The following is an 18,014-nucleotide window of genomic DNA, read 5'->3' as shown; positions in this document are numbered from 1 at the left end:
TGGTAAAAGAAAACTCTAAAGCTTAGTATTTATGTTAGCTTTTCCTTGGTCATGCATAATATCTGCAGAAGAAAAGAAGGTCACGGGGTCGGTCTCTTTCCCTAACCTTATGGCTGAACAAGGCCATGTATGCAGAAGGAAGCTATGCACCCTTGAACCTGCTATAGCTTGTGCCTCTTTGGACAGCTGTGTTCCTGATGATTGGATATTCAAGCCTCCTGGGCAAGTGAGCTTTAGCCACGATGGCTCATGTGAGCCTGCTCACCAGGGCAGTTGTCAGAGATGTTGCTCTCACTGACCTGCGAACCAGCTAATGAGATCTTTCTAAGGGTGTTGGGCAGCTCCCTGACATGGTTCTTGACAGGAGTTGGTTCCGTCATCAGAGGAAAGGCCACCTGCGTGCGGCACCTCTCCTAACATTTCTCTCTCCTATGCTGCTTGGGATCAGAGCAAGTTCTATTGTCCCCTTTAGACAAACAAGGAAATGCCACAGTCAGTCTTAGATTAATGGCAGGAAAGGATATTCGTCCTTGGGGCATTTGTGCACTGATGAGGGGGGAAAGATTTATGGGTGAGGATGCTTCTCAGGGCCCTCACTCTGCCCCCTCTTGTACCCCCTCTTGGAGCAAACCTGCTTCTCTTTGCATAAGCACAACCTACCTCAACCCTCCTTGTTCCTAGATTCCGGTGAAACCTATTATCCCCTTTCACCTGTGTGCAGTCAGCATGTCCACAGTGCGGGACATCTGCCCACCACATGCACATGTCTTGGGTGGCCAAGAGGGGCTTGGCTCTGTGCTTGGACCCAGGGTACCATGAGGACCGAGGCAGGCTCCAGAGAGACACATCCCTATGGAGAATGAGACTACAGTAGAAATCTGGGATGAATAACGGTCTGCTTGGTGGTCCCTCTGGAACAGCAGGATGGACTCCATCTGGCAGTGACTCAGAACATCAAGCCCAACAGAGCAGGGGATGTCCTCAAAGCCACAGGTCTGAAATGTATATGGTGCCACAGGGAGCATGTGCTTTCCCTCCTCATTCGGGAGTCCTTAGGCCAAGAAGGGGACTCACAGACATGGCTCTCCTAGGAAGCTTTTGGGGCAGAGCTGGCTTTCGGCCAAGGCTACAGCAGGCCTCCTAGAGCAAACTCTCCAAGCCCCAATCTTTCCCAGCTGCCAATGATGCTGAATAGAGGACAGAGTGGCCAGTTAGAAGCAAAATGACAGCATATGAGGCTGTTTCCAATGGGTTCTTTTTCTCTATCCACTCTATACATTTTAGTTTAGCCTGGTTTGGGGACAAGGTCTTACTATACAGCTGGGCTAGCCCTGAACTCACACTCCTGCTACAGACTTCTGACTCGTTGGATTATAGGGCTACACGTGTGTGTGTGTGTGTGTGTGTGTGATTTTGTTGTTGTTGTTAGACAGGGTCTCATGTAGCCCAGGCTGCCCTTACTTTCCCTGCGTAGTTGGAGATGAACTTCTCATCCTCCTGCCTCTTCCTCCCAAGGGTTGGGATTACAGGTGTGTTTCACCTCCAATGCCCAGTTTAGACAGTGCCGGGGAAGGAACCCATGGCTCCATGCATGCATGCCAGGCAAGCATTCTACAAACTGAGCTACCCCTCTACATATTTTTCAAAAGCTACTCTGTACATTGGATGCTCATCACTTTCAGCCTTTGGTGTCCAGAACACATTTGCTTGCATACAGGCTACAGACTTCCTCCTTTAGGGTGATTCATAACATTATCATTTGCCAATTTTTATGATAAGAGATAAAGGATGTATGTGGGGGGTTAGAAAGATAGATAGCTCAGCAGTTAAGTGTGCTTACTGCTCTTGCAGAAGACTTCCGAACCACCTGAAGATCTAGATCCAGGAGGTCTGACACCCTTTTCTGGACACACACACACACACACACACACACACACACACATTGGCAGTTGGCACACTTCTTTAACCCCAGCATTTGGGAGGCAGAAGCAGATGGAACTCTGAAATTTTGAGGCTAGCCTGGGTACAAAGTGAGTTCCAAGACAACCTTCACAAGGAAACTCTGTCTCAAAAAACCAAATAAAAGAATAAATAAGAATAAAAAATCAGCTGGGCAGTGGCGGTTCATGGTTTTAATCCCAACACTCAGGAGGCAGAGGAAGGCAGATCTCTGGGAATTTGAGGCCAGCCTGGTCTACAAGAGCTAGTTCTAGGACAGGCTCCAAAGCTACAGAGAAACCCTGTCTTGAAAAACCTTTTTTTACAAACTCAAAAATAAATAAAATAAAATTAAAAAATAAATAAGTAAGAGCTGTGCCTGGGTAGATCCTGGGGACCCAAATGTGACAGTTTTTACCAAATTACCTTTTCAGCTTCCATGGCTGTCCAAACACCTTCTGCTCCCACCCCCTCCCCCTCTTCCATCACCCTCTCTCTGTCACACTAAGGTTCATGCAGAGACTATTGCAGTGGTGAATCTACCTCAGCTTGCTTGTTTCTGGGGGTGGAAGGCTGGACTGCTCCAGCTGGGTCTGAAGGCTGATCCTGAGGAAATCAGATAGGCCCCCTGGACAACTGCCCTGCCGAGTAGGCTCACGCGGGTCGCTGTGGTTCGAGCTCGTTTGATTGAACTCTGAAATCATATCACAAACATCTCTTCTCTCGTCACTCCACAAAATCCTGGGAGCCCATGGTCAGGCCTCAGATGCTCAGAACCCACATCTAAGGAATGTCTGGGAGATACAGCTGTGACTTCGAAGTTTCTGGTGTTTCCTCAGCCTCTGCTCAAGCTGCCCCGCCTTTGGAGACCTCACTCTTCTCCTCCTTCCAAACGGTCCACGCATAGCCTTCCCCAACGCCAGCTAACGCCCTGAAAGGTCACCGTGGGGTCAGCACTGAGAAAGACCTTAAACTTCACCTAGCTCTATGATCTTTCATGTTCTAAAAGCAATGTGTGTGTGCGCACGCGCACGCACATGTGCATACATAAACGTGCACACAGGTGTGAACATGCCATAGCTTGTGTGCAGAGGACGGTTTCCTGTGTTGGTTCCTATCTCCTGCCTTGTTTGAGGCAGGCTGCATCTGCAGATTGCTGTTGTGTGGTGTATGCCAGGTTGACTGGCCTACAGTCCTCTCATCTCTCTGTGGAATCACTGGGATTACAGACCTTTCTACCTTATCCGGTTTTCTGTGGGTTCTGGGGACTCAAACTCAAGTCCTCTCCCCTCCATGACAAAAGCTGGGCCCACTGATCACCATCACCTAAAACCAGTTCTTCTATAGTTTGTAGCCACAGTTTGAAAACCATTGGTGACTAGCAACCCATTTTCTCCAAAATAACCTTTCTATAATAACCACTCCACATCCAAACAGCTTCACCATGAACAGCACTAATTGCTATTTAGTCAATCAAAATTTAGTGTCAAGCAGATGCCACTCTTGCAACGACCCTGCAGAGAACAATGACGGTTACCATCCCATCCCATTTTACACATGAGAAGGTCAAATCTAAGGAAGACTCACTGACCTTCCCCAGGTCACAGAGCTCTGAAATAGCAGACTGTGCCCTTTCCAAGTTCTTGTGGAAATCTTTTCCTGTGTCAGAAGTTCCCTCAGGTAGAGTTGCAGAGTGTGTGCTCTTGGCCAAATGTCTCCTGAGAAACGTCTCCAAATGTCTCGGTGCTTAGAGTCTGACCTGAACACAGTGTAACAGCCTGACCTAAACTCACTAGCTTCCCCCAGCCATTATTTCAAGAGTTTAGATTTACTGCCCATAAACTAGGTCCTTGGAAGGTAAGGCCAGATCTTTGTATTATGGTATGTACTTAACTTCCAAGACGTTTTGTATCCACTTCAGAGTCCAGCATATATTTCACGAGCCAGTACACGGCAAATGCTAGCCATTCTCGGGTGGTGATGCGAGGACATCAGACAAAGAGGCAAGATCACCAAGTTTTGGCTTCTGCTCCCATGCAAATGAATCAGTCACAGGCAGGCCCTACACCCCACTCTGGCCCACCATGCTCTTCTTTGACCTCAGTTTCCCCACATAAACTAGAAAACCACAACCCTTTTGATGGTCGACTAAATGCTAAAACTCTCCCAGGCAAGGTCTGAGAGAACCCTCTAAGCAGGATGCCCCTAGACCACAGCTGGGCCTTATAATTGGATTTCAGCCTGGGACATGAGACACCCTTCCAGGGCCCTCTTCTTACACTCCCAAGGCTAGCAGCAAGCAGGAGTCTTGAGTGAGTTGCAGCCTTCAGCCTCTAGGCTTTCAGGAGCTTTCTTAGTATTTAGCAAGTGGTTTTCACGTCATGTCCACGAGAAACAACAATCTCCAAGCTTTTCTCTAGGGAATCCCGCAACGACTCACTAGAGAAGAGAAGCATTGTTGAGGTCTACTATCACAGTGTGCTGGGCAATGCGTCCTTCATTTATCCGTGCGTGTGTGTTGTGTGTGTGTGTGTGTGTGTGTGTGCGCGCGTGCATATGTGGAGGCCAGAGGGCAGCTTTTGGGGAGCCGGAGCTCACTCTCCTCTGTTTGTAGCTTGTGCATGTGTGCGTGCGTGTGTGTTCACACATGCATACGTGTGTGTGGGGAGCTGGTGCTCACTCTCCTCTGTTTGTAGCTTGTGCATGTGTGCATGCGTGTGTGTTCACACATGCACACGTGTGTGTGGGGAGCTGGTGCTCACTCTCCTCTGTTTGCAGCAATTGTTCTCCTTCTGCTGCTCTGTGAAGGTTTCCAGGTACAGGAGCTTCCAGTACCCTGTAGGAATGCTGGGATTGCAGATGTGTGCTGTCACGTCTGGCTCTATTATGGGTTCCTGGGACTGAACTCTGGCTATCAGGCTTGTGCGGTGAATGCTATACCTGCTGAGCCATCTCCTTGGCTCTTGTTCGTGTGTTTTGCAAACATATTTGTGTATGTACCAGGGCCAGGCTAGGTAGGCAGAAATCAAGAAGTGCAAGACCAGACCCTGGGTCAGTTGTAGCTCACGGTTTTTCTAGAAAGGAAACTAGGAAGCAAATGAACACATAAAACTGACTCGAAGTTGTGACGAAGAATATAGCACACTAACCTCTGCAGTCTGGTTCTCATTAGGATTCTTGGCAAAGCTGTTCAGCCGCATCTGGAAAATAAGGCCCTGTCAGTATTGTTTCATAGGCCATTCCCCCCACCCCATGTCTCTCCACCTTCCTCTACAGATAGATGACCTGGGACCGTGGGCTAAGTCAGAGAAACCTAAACAGCCTGAGAATGGCATTCGTTCATGAGAGGCTTACTGGAAGAAGAAGCATTTAAATTAAGATTTGAGAGCTGGGCGGGGCGGGGACTAGCTCAGTTAGCAAAGTACTTGTCCTCTAAGTATTAGTACCTGAGTAGATTTCCAAGCCCATGCTAAACACACAAACAAACATCAACATGGGCAATGCATGCTCATAATCCCAGAGCTGGGTAAGTGGACCAAGGAGGCTCCTGGGACTAACTGGCCAGCCAGCCTAGCCCACAGGGCAAGTCCCAGACCAGGGAGAGACCCTGTCTGATCTCAGGAACAATATTAATTATTCTTGTACCTCCAACTGTTTATACATATATTCACACACACACACGCACACGCACATGCACACGCACACGCACACACACCTGCACACGCCCAAGACCATAGGTGTCCAGGAGAGGCAACATGGTGGGAGTGGGGAGATAGTGTGATCCACAGTAGACAGTATCAGAGATCCAGTTCCATCCAGCTCAGACTCCCATTTGCTATAACATTTTATGTAAGTATCTCTGGGCCCTGGGTTTGGTTTTGGCTTTGCTTCTTTTTTGGCTTGAAATGAAGGTCTGCTACTGAACGGGAATGCTGTGTTACAGGTAGAAAAGCAATGGTTCTGGGGTCAGGATCACCTTTAAATTATTAATGGTCACGTTTTGGGACAAGGGATTCTGCTCATTTTCCTTGAGGTCCCCTGTGTTCTTGAGGTGAGATTGCCAGAGCAAGAGTTTCACTGACATCGAGAAACGTAAGGGTAAGATGGACAGTCTTTGCGTTCTCCTCCCGACCCTGCATCAGCTGGGTCTCTACTGCTGTCATATAACACCGTGACCAAAAGTAACCCAGGGAGGAAAGGGTTTATGTCACCTACAGCTTACAGTCCATCATGAAGAGAAGTCAGGCCAGAGACTCAAGGTGGGAACCTGGAATTGAGAAATGAGGCAGAGGCCGTGGAGGGATGCCTCTTACTAGTTCGCTCAGCCTGCTTTCTTTTACCAGCCAGGCCCACCTGCCTGAGGGTGGCACCACCCACAGCGGGTTAGGCTTCTCCACGTCAATCATTAATCACGGAAAATGCCCCCACAGAGTTGCCCACGGGCCAATCTGATGATGGAGGCATTTTTCTCCGTTGAGGGTCCTCTTCCCAGATAACTCTATCTTATGTCAAGTTGACAAAAGAAAAGAAAATAAGCCAACCAGGACACGTGCACATTGTATGTCCTGAATATGTGAAGATTCATGTTGCAGTGCATGGGGCCTGGAAAAGCTGGTCCCGGTGACCTATCCTGGGGAAAGTCAACAGACGCGTGAGGGAGACGGGAGCTCATTAAACAGACTCTCTCTCCAACAGTCTTCTTTTCCAGATGTGTCGCCGAAGGCTTTGCCAAGAATTCTAACAAGAACCAGACTCTCGCTCCGTCCTTCACCTGTGGGTTCCAAGCAGATACCAGTCTCCCCTCTGCTCAGAGGCTAAGGGAGGCTGTTTGAAATTCTTTCCTGTAAAAATGAGAAGCTCTGAATGTTAGAGAAAACAGTTCAGATTTCCCAACTTTTAGATTTCAGCCAAAGAGAGTGGGCTTAAAATCGGAGTGGGAGGAGACACAGGGGCATCTGGGGAGGCCTCAGGCTAGCCACCCACAGCAATCCCTCGGAGTTAATTAGCAAAACCCTTCCATGAAAAGACAACAGTGGGGTCCCAGGGTTCAGAGAAATGGGAGCTCTGTTCCGTGACGGCTCCTGTGGGCCCTCTGCCACCCAGACACGTGTCCCCACTGGTCAGCATGAGCCAGAGACTGCCCTGAAGCAAACGATGCAAAGGCAAGACCCTTGACCGCAGTCCTGAGAAAGAGGGGTTGGCCCTGTGTGCCTGAGCCAGGCTATGAAGGCATTTGTCAACTTCTACCACCTTAGAGGGAAGGCTACCGGCGTTCCCAGTCACATGAGGTTCTGAGCTAGACACAGCATCTATGCTCATTCCTGAGGCCAGGAATCCAGGTCTGCCTGGCCTCTCTAGGGCTCTGCCTTTTCTTTGTTGGATCCGCTTCTGTCTGGTTTGTTTGCTGTGCTCCTCTGTCTTGGCTCACTCAGCTGGGGTAAGGGACAACTTCAGACACGTCCTCCAGCAACTCCGCCATAAGGGACAACTTCAGACACACCCTCCAGCAACTCAGCCAAGACCCTCACCTCCACCTTCTTGGTTTTAATCAGAACCAAGTTACCTTGTCTCCAAAAACAAGCCTCTAGTTTTTATTAGGCCCTCTTCTCAGCAATGGACATCTGAGTTACACGTGTGTACACGGTGTGTACATGGTACTCTTTCTCCCTCCGCCCCCCACGTGGCTCTGCCATCTGAGCACCCACACCCTTGAACCCACACACCTCCCCAGAATGATTGGCCCTTTGTGCCCGGTTTCATCCACAGCCAGGTTTGCCAAGACAAACGCCCTAAAGCCTAGTGTTAAGCAGTGGGTCATCTAGCAAACACGCATGTGAAGGCTTAGCTAACCAGAAAACTGTTTTTGTTGTTGTTGTTTTAAGTTACATTCAAAAAGGACTCTGCAGGACAGCCAGGGCTACACAGAGAAACCCTGTCTCCAAAAACAAAATGAAACACTCTGGAAGCAAAACCACTCCTTTTGCGTTTTCCCAAGTATGGGACTTCAGCATACTATCAAAAATGAAAACACTTGCTTGACAAAAGAAGGCCATAAAGAAATATTTGGACATGTAGTTAGGCCAGCAAATACAAGGGGCTGGGAAAGAGCTTTGGGTCCCCAGCAATTGCTTGCAGGGGCCTTCTATGTAAGCCATTAAGTGTCTTTATCTCTCAGGGTCCTTATATGAAAGTGAGAATTATGCCTCTCCCCGCAAGAGGTCTTGAAAGAATTCAGCGAGGTAGAGTGTAACACTGTTCTAGCACAGTGCTAGTTATATGAAAACTGTCCATAGCCTTATGTTGGGCAATGTGCTGCACTTCTGAAGCCTTCCGTGATGTGTGCTTTACCCTTTAAAGAAACAAACAAAAACAAAAAATCCCTAAGCTTATAACCGCCATACCACTAGCATAGTTCATGCAACAGGGACATTTCAAACCAGGTGATGTCACCCAGAGAGACGCTACATCTAAGTCAGAACACATCAGTAGCAGACAGCTTAGAAACGCAACCGGTTTGTCTAGCGAGGGCACGGTCTCAGATCCCTGCTTGCCACTTTGTTTCTTGAGACAGGGTATCATAGCCCAGGCTACTGCTGGGCAGATGAGGATGACCTTGAACATCTGGTCCTCCTTCCTCCCATTGCAGAGTGCTGGGGTGGTGGCTGTGGGCCCACACTGAGTTCTTCAGTTTTGTGTATCACGAGACATACTAGAGTTCCAACTTCGACCAAATGCAACAAGGAGGGCTTTCTGGAAACTCATTAGAAAATGACGAGTTCAGGTGGCCGGTGGTGGCACACACCTTTAATCCCAGCACTCGGGAGGCAGAGGCAGGCGGATCTCTGTGAGTTCGAGGCCAGCCTGGTTTCCAAGAACGAGTTCCAGGACAGGATCCAAAGTACAGAGAAACCCTGTCTCGAAAAACTAAAATAAGTAAATAGATAAACAAACAAACAAATAAATAAATAAAATGAATTCAAGGGGAATTTATCTAATATCTATCAATCTACTTTATGCCTCTGTTGGTCATACTAAGAACTGCCTACCTTCTGGAACCAGGTTCCTCAGAGCTCCCCTATTCTTGTCTCCTCCCAATCTTTAACTTCTCAGCACCAACGCCCCACCTTCACTAACCGCCAAAGTCACGCCTTTCCACCGTCAGTATTTTCCCTATGCGCATGCTCCATATCCCCACAAAGACCTCCGTCAGGGCCTGGCCATGATGCCATCTCCGTTCCCACGCAGAGGCAGTCATTTTGCACGTCCCCCGGCCCCCAATAAACCTGCTGGTGTGATTTTTGTGGTGTTCCTTGGCTCAGGATCTCTGAGACACTCTTTCGCGGGAAAACCCTTCCCTGCTCCCCAAACCGCGTGCGTGCGTGCGTGCGTGCATGTGTGCATGCTGGGTATGCAGGCAGGTGGATATGTGTAAGAGGTTGATGACTTGTGTTTTCAAGGCACTCTTCCCCTTATTTTTTGAGACAGGGTCTCTCACTGAATCGGAGCTCACAGGTTGGCTAGATAGGCTGGCCAGCAAGCCCCCAGCATCGACCTGACTTCACCCCCCCTCTGCTCTGGGATTACAGATGAATGCCCCTATGCCTGGCTTTTCCATGGGTGCCAGGGATCCGAACTCATGCCTGCATAGCAAGTACTTTGCAGACTGAGCCATCTCCCCTCCTTCCAACCTACCGTCTGAGAGAGAACGGTCCACATCTGAGTAGCTGGGCTGCTCCGGGCATCATATTTCAGGAATGCCGTCCATCACCTCCCACCGTGATGCCCAGAACTTCGATTTCTGCTCTGGAAGATATCCCAGCAGGCCAAATACCTCTGGGAAACCCGAGTCTCTCCATCTCCTTGGAAATGGCAACATTCCTCTCATCAGATTTTTCCACTGGCATCCCGATGTAACCCATTAAGTCCGTAGCCGCTTGTAGGAATCACACCTGTTTTCCATCAGGACTGGCCCGCATCAGCCAGCACAAACATGTGTGATAAGTTGATGCTAAAATACCATGACACACTCCTTGGATTTACTAGCATCTAGCGGATGAAGGAGAAAGCTTTGCCTTTTATAGCGCTGAGCCTCCCAGGCCTAAAGCAGCTGGAGCAGTTGTTGTCTGCCATGCATTCATTATACCCTGCTTTCCAACCAGGAAACACGAAGCCCTGATCCTGAGCTCGCCGGGAAGAAGGAGCCCTCTCTTTAAGGCCACCAGGTCCAGTGTTCCCAACTCTGAATACAGATCAACACCAACCAGAGAGCGTTTAAAAGACACTCAGGCTGGTGAGACCACTCAGCAGGTAAAGGGACTGTCACCAAGTCTGGGGGGCGGAGTTTGGTCTCTGCAGCTCACATTGTGAAAGAGGACCAATTCCTGCAAGTTGTCCTCTGACTCCATAGTCAGTGACCCATGTATATACTCCTCTCTCTCTCTCTCTCTCTCTCTCTCTCTCTCTCTCTCTCTCTCTTTCATACACACACACACACAATGCATTTAAGAAACAAAAACAGCTGGATGGTGGTGGTACATGCCTTTAATCCCAGCACTTGGGAGGCAGAGGCAGGCGGATCTCTGTGAGTTTGAGGCCAGCCTGGTCTACAAGAGCTAGTTCCAGGACAGGTCCAAAGCTACAGAGAAACCCTGTCTTGGAAAAAAAGAAAAAAGAAAAAGAAAAGAAACAAAAACAAATTTTAAAAATAGTTAAAACCAAAAAGCCCTCAGGCTAAGCTTCAGCTTCACTCGGTGTGGAGGAAGCAGGAAGTCCTACTTTTCCACAGCTTCCACAAAAGCCTCTGTGTAGACAGGTTGGGATTGATGATAATGATGTAGACCGTGCCCAGGACAACACAGCGGGAGTTACATGGACTTGGACACAGCAAGAAGATTTGTTCCCTCCCCGTCTGGAAGAGACAAGCTGTGCCTGGGCAAATTTCTCAAGCTGTTTGCAGCTCAGCTTTGTTTGTTGGGTTGATTTGAAAAATGAGGTACTGGCTGGGGAGATGGCTCGATTTGTGAATTGCTTGCTGCTCAAGCAGTAGTACTTAAACCCAAGACCCCAGAATCCACGGGAAAAACTGGGAATGACAGCATGCACTTGTAATCCATCACTGGGGAGACAGAGACAGGAAGATCCCTGGGACCCGATGGCCAGCTAGCCTAGGTAGTTGAGTCAGTGAACTCCAGGCCAATGAGGAGATTCTGTCTCAAAAAATAAAGTTGGGAGTGAAGTTCTGCAGTGATGGCTCAGAGGTTAACTACCCTTGTAGAGGACCCCGAGTTCAAGGCCCAACATCCACATCAGGTGGCTCACAATCACCTTTAACCCTAACTCCAAGGGATTCAATGCCCTCTCCTGACACTGTGGGCACACACACATACTATACACAAGGAGTAGGGAGAGAGAGGAAGGGAGGGCATATATCTCACAAAGCCATTGAAAGACTCTGTAACAGCAGCTGACTGGACAGGCTAAGAACAGCAGGTGGTCAGACAGGTGTTGAATATTAATGAGCTGTCAAACACCATCTCAGAACTAGGCTTCCATGGTGGAATGGAACAATTCTGCCATCATTTGATGGGATGCCAGAGTTTATCCTTAAATCAATTGTGTGCCACATAAGAAGTGCTCAGTGTTCCAGTTGCTTTCTGTTATGTGATAAACAATATGACCAAAACCAGCCCAGAGAACAAAGGGTTTATTACATCTTATAGAATCCTTTACTTAGGGAAACCGAGGCAGGCACTGAAGCAGAGACCATGGAGGAATGCTGCTTACTGTCTTGCTCTCCACGGCTTGCTCAGTTTACTTTCTTAGACAACCCAGACCCACCTGCGCAGAAGTGGTACCACCACCCACCTTGGGCTGGACCTTTCCATGTCAGTCATTAACCCAGGAAATGTCCCCCAAACATTCCCATGGGAAAATCTGATGGAGGCAGCTCCTCAACTGAGGGTCCTCCTTCCCAAGCGACTCTAGTCTGTGTTAAGTTGACAAGCTAACCACCACACCCACCTTTTCTCTAGAAGGTCTAGACCATGTACTGGAGCCACAGGAAGAAATCAATGCAGAGACTCCCAAGGAAACATGAAATTGTCGTTCCTTATAGGTTGCTTGAATGTTTACATAGAAAAAGTCAACACGCTCAACAATATTGATAAATCTCAGAAGTCTTCTAGCAAACGAAAGAGAACAAACTCACCTTTCTTAAGCTGTTTTTGTGACATTTTATGAAAAGAAGAAGTTTAGGGGAAAAGAATAGATTGCTTGTCAAAGCCTAGAAGTAGAGGGGAGGATTGCCATGTAGAGGAACAAACTATGTTTTAGGAACAATGGAATTGTTCTATATTTTGATCAAGACATCAGCTATACAACAGTATGCACTTGTCAAAACCCACAGAACGACACATCAATACTATGACTTTTTACATATTTATTTATAAGATTTATTTATTTTTATTTTATGTGTATGAATGCTTTGCCTATACGTATGCCTGCATACCATGTGTGTGCCTAGTATACACGGAAGTCAGAAGAGGGTATCAGATACCCTGGAACTGGAGTTGTAGACCATCTTGAGCCATCATATGGGTGTTGGCAATCCAACCCAGGTCCTCTGGAGGAGCAGTCTGTGCTCTTAAGTAATGAGCCATCTCTCCAGTCCCTCAACATAGGAATTGTGATTGTGTGGGCTTCCCCTACATCTTGGGTCTCAAATTTTAAAATTTGCTTACAGCACCTTTCTTTAATTTGAAGAAATCTGGGAAGAAGAAGAGGTGGCTCTGTGGTTAAGGGGGCTTGATGCTCTTGCAGGAGAGCAGCATTTGGTTCCCAGCATCCATGTCAGGGTGCTTACAACTGCCTGCACCTCCAGCTCCGGTAGATCCAGTGTCCTTGCTTCCTTGGGCACCTGAACTAAAGTGTGCAAACCCATAAACAGTGGTAATTGTATCTTTTTTTTATTGCTTTGCTGTGTTTTATGCATCTGTTGAAATGGGCTTGCTTTGACTTTCTCTTCTTCAGAGCCTATTGGGTAGTCTGGTTTCCACGACTCTTCTCAGAGGAATATTTGTAGGAAGTTAAGCTGTGAGCACTGATGAAACTTGGTTTGAGCATCAAATGAGTTGTTAAAATGGTCCCCTCTTGCCTATGAGCCAGCTGAACCAAGGAAAGGGAGAGGAGGCTCTACACTAAAGACCAAGGTGATCAGATGGAGTCAAAACATTGGTCACTCCTGGATCCTGTGAATCTGCTAAACTTTAAACCCAGTGAAGCCTGTCTACTATCAGGTGGCCTGTGGTTAGAGGCATATACCCAAAGCAACCTCTGGAAGCACAGAAATATAGATTCCAGGTCCTTTGGTGACATTTAGCAGCTCAGCTATCAAAACCCTACACTCAAATTGACCTCAGATGCCGCTGGAACCAAAGCTCTAGTCTCCCAGGGGATCCTGGGAGCATTGGAAGGGAAGCGCAGACTGCACTGACCTCTGGGGCCAGTAAGCTGGAGATCTGGTTCCAAGGTGCTTCTGGGATGCCAGACGCTGGAAGGTTAGTCTCTCAGTGCACTTGAACTTTTCTGTGTGATATTTTCATTTATTTCCAAAGTTTTTCAAATAGGTAAGTAAAGAAAATAGATGTTTTTATAAAATAAATAGTAGGCTATATTAATTCCTATGTAAACTGGGTTGCTCTAAGGTAGGAGGAACCAGTGTATGGTAGCCCGTCTCAAAGTCAACCCCAGAGTTAAAGGAACCGTGTTGAGAAGGTAGACCAGCAGTCTCAAATTCAGTTCCTGGAGTTCTAGGGATCTATCTAGAAAAGTAGTGAATGGAAGAGCCACAGGGTTATTTCACACACTTAAAAAAAATTAAAGGAAAACCACATATTCTACTATAGGTTTGCCTAGAGAAGGTAAGAGCTATTTTCTGATGGGAAATTTTTAAGAGTTGAAACAGCATGTTGGATGAAGATTCTTCAAGGAGACCTGGCTGAACATGTAGCTCAGTTAGTAGAGGGCCTGTCTAGCATGCAGGACACCCTGGGTGTAGCTTATTATAAACTGTGTAGGAATAGTTAGGCACAGTGGTAAGGCTTGTCTGTGCTCAGGAGGTAGAAGCAGGAGGATCAGCTGTTCAAGGTCATTCTCCACTACCTAGAGATTTTGAGGCCAACCTAGACTGCATCTATTAAAGAAATAGATGGGAAAAAAAGGAAGGGAGGGAAGAAAAGAGGGTCTCATGAGGGAAATATATGTTGGGGTTTTGGTGATGAACACCAGATTAAAGCATTATTTGAGGGAGATGGAGGAACACTGTTCTTTGGTCTAATAAGTTTTTATTGGCTCAGATAGCTTAGGGGCCGTTTTAACTAATGTTAATGATGGCTCCTCCCAATTCCTAGGTCTATTCAGACTTGGAAGATAGACCTTTATGTAAATGGAAGATTATGAGCAATTCAAACCTGAGTTCTTTCTGATCAGACTTCTGCTGAGAGGCTGGGATGTGTTCAAGGAAAAGAAACCCATGTCTACAGATGAGGCTGAGCTTCATTGACACAGAACCACGCGTCACGATACAGAGTTAGGTTTCCACCATCAGCACGGGAGAAGGTGGCAGGAGCCCTGGCTGCGGGGAAGATATGGGAGATTCTCGCAGCAACCTTAGAACGGCTTGCTTTCGGGCCAGTTAACGCGCTCGCTTTCCTCTGTCGGCTTGACAGAGCTCAAGAGAGCTTAGCAGGCTTAGGAGTAAATATCCAGGTATTTCTAATGGAGCTGAACTCTTTCAAAAGTCTAGGGTTTTCTTTGTCTCCGCCAGCAGCTCTCCCCGCTGGGAGGTATCTGATACAAGGGACAAAGTGTGTAGGAATAGCTGTACAGTCATCTGAGGACCACCCGGGAATGTCTGGGAACTTTGATACCTAAAGAAGAATCGTGGCACGATGGGGAGTTTATGGACTTTGGAGTGAGAGCCACTTGGATTTGAATTCTGATTCTGCTGCTGGGAGTTTTGGTACAGTCATCTGACCTCTTTGAACTTTGTTTTTCTTTAAAATGTTGGTAGGGGCTGGAGAGATGACTCAGCTGTTTAGAGCACTTGCTGCTTTTCCAGAGGACCAGAGTTCAGTTCCCAGCACTCAAGTCCGGAAGCTCACAACTATTTGTAATTCTAATGTACACACACACGTGCGTGCACAAATAAAGGGAAATCTTTAAAAAAATGAAATAAAAATAAGTAATAAAATTTTAATTTAAAAATAAAATAAAATGAGGATACTACATAGGCCACTACATCACCATAAAGGTTAGAGATGAGTGGAGCCTCCTTGACTTGGAACCGTGAAACTGACTCACACCATAGGCTCAACAAATACTGACAGAACGTGTCACATACGTATGGACAAATGTATACACCCGAAACCTAACAAATAATTAGAATAAATATAAGACACCTGTTCTCTCATTTGATGCTTTTGAGGTTGGGCGGTATGTTTTAGTTGATGGCAATCAAAGTTTGTTAGCTACAAATAAAGGAGAGAGTTCCAGCATGGCTGTCATTATGGCGACATCCAAACATCACTAATCCTTCTGGGAGCTGGGAGGAGCTGCTGCAGCTGATTCATGCCTCGCAGAAGATTAGCGCTAGACATCCATCTTTCCAACGTGTCTGGCTGACTTTCAGATTTCCAGCCATACGTCATTCAATTACAGATGGAAAAAAAAAGTGAAACCACAAATTTAATTAAATGTATGTAAATCTTTGGTGTGTTGCCTGTCTTTAGTACATGCACCCAGGAGAGCAAGTTCATGGGGCCAGGCTACATATATCTGTTTCCCTGACAGTATTTGCATTGACTGGAGATAGTCTTTAGATTCAAAATGCGATGAAAACAAAATAGGATTTCTCTGGTGATGCTGAAGGAGAAAGTGCTGTGTGATTAGACTGGCAAACGAATGCATGCTGGTGTTAGGTTTTAAAAGTCGTATAATGTAAGATGACATTTCTGTTTATTTTGCTGAGACTCTATATTAAATGGATGGTGTCTCTTACAAGCCATGGCATCTTATAATATATTAAATGTGGTAATCCTACACCACCCCCATCCTTGGCAGGTGCTGCGTGTTCTCATGTTGATGCTATCTGGGAAGTTAGCTGACAAGCCTGCTTCAAAATTAGCAGTGGCATGCAAAAGAGACAGCCAAGGAGAATTCTCCTCAGGAGAGACTAGAAAAACAGAAATCAACCCTGTAGTGAAGACAATTTTATAATAATTGTTTTTGGGGGAAAATCTAGAAGTCTGACAATAGCAAGTATTACAAAGAATGTAGAAGGACAGGATCTCATTTGCAAACAGTCTGATACTTCTACATAGATTTTAACAGGAGCATACCTCGTGCCCAGAAACGCCATTCCTTTCCAAAAGTTCTTTACTATAAATAATAATAATAATAATAATAATAATAAGACAAGAGAGATGGCTGAGTGGTAAAGAGCACTTGCTGCTCTTGCAGAGGACCTGGCTTCAATTCTCAGCACCTACATCAGGAGACTGACAACCTATGACTCTAGTTCCAGGGATTTGATGCCTTCTTTAACCTCCATGGGCACCTGCATACACATGGTTCACCTAAAACATGAAGGCATGTAAAGATTAATAGTGAATATATCTTTTTAAACATGAAATTACTGTGTGTCTGTCTGTGCGTGTACATACGCGTGTGCATACATATTCATGTGTGTATGTGGCCTACATACAGAGGTCAGAGGACAACTTTTGGGAGTCTGTCCTCTGCCCTCGCGGTGTGGGTCTGGAGATGTAAATCAGGTCTTGGAGGCACGTGCCTTTGCCCCCGGAGTCATCTCGCTTCAGTCATCCTTTCCGTACAGGAACCAACGGTCACATACAAGAAAAGAGGTAAATTCATTATGGGCCTCAATCACACAAGCGTTTTTCCTCAAGACACACACTGTATATTGGGGCCAGCAAGATGGGTTAGTGGATAAAAGGTATTCATTACAGAAGCTGAGCAACTAGGCTCGATTGCCCATCTGCAACCCAGGTCGATGTGCATGGAAATGGAGCTAACCCCGTGAAGATGTCCGCTGACTTCCATGCAAGTGCTGTGGCCTGCATGCCCACAGACATGTGCCATGCACACACACACACAATAATAGCTATTAAATACATTAACTATAAGGCAATAGGCAACGGAAGTATTCTTACGGATTTTCTACTTTGTCACACAAATAATAAAAAGACATAATCATGGGTTCAAATTTAATAAAAATAAATAATTCGGGGAGTTGGGAAGATGGCTCAGTCGGGTAAAAGTACCTGTTTCATAGGCATGAGGATCCATATTTAATCCCAGAACTCAATTAAAGGACCTCCGCTGGCAATGGCCAAAAATGTTCAGTGCCGAGAATTACCAAATCTGACAAAAAATCTTCACACAATATACAGCTTGAAAAATGGTCAGACTTTCTTCTATCTTTCTTCTCACCCACTCTAGGGAGAGCCTTAGGCACTCCATTTCACCCGGTGAACCTCAGTTTCCCCATCTGCAAATGACTCAGTCTGGGACCTGAACACTTCCTGAGATTTTGGTAAAAGTGCAGAGAGACAAGCTTCTGAAGCACGGGGTGAAAAGCCACAGCAGAAGCCAGTGCTAGTGTCTGGGAGGTGGCGTGCAAGACATGCACAGTAAGCATGACATGTGAGCTCTCAGCACCTGTGGCTCCAGACACTGTACCCAGGAGCCAGGTGTCTGTCTGCAGGTGCCAAGGCAGGCGGGCCTGCTGTGTGGACACGTATGCTCCTGAGAGTGTGCGTGGGTAGCTACGGCATCCTCAACATCAGGATCACCACACTTTGGAGCTGGAAAGCAGAACATATGATGGAAGGCTGGGCCTGGGGTGGGGTAGGTACTGAAGATGCTGCCTTGGGGTTTGCCACGGGGAGCCTGGGAGCCGTGAGGATCCCTCTTCCCTGCCTGGGTGGGTATAAATGAGTGTCTGTGCCTTTAAGATTATTTGACATCTCTGAGATTGGTAACAGACCTCCCCAGCG

Source organism: Microtus oregoni, unplaced genomic scaffold (genome assembly GCF_018167655.1).
Source record: "Microtus oregoni isolate MIOR12 unplaced genomic scaffold, Mior012 000032F_ref0000030, whole genome shotgun sequence".
NCBI classification, from domain to species: Eukaryota; Metazoa; Chordata; class Mammalia; order Rodentia; family Cricetidae; genus Microtus; species Microtus oregoni.
The sequence above is the reverse complement of the archived record's forward strand: the minus strand, read 5'-3'. Positions refer to the sequence as shown.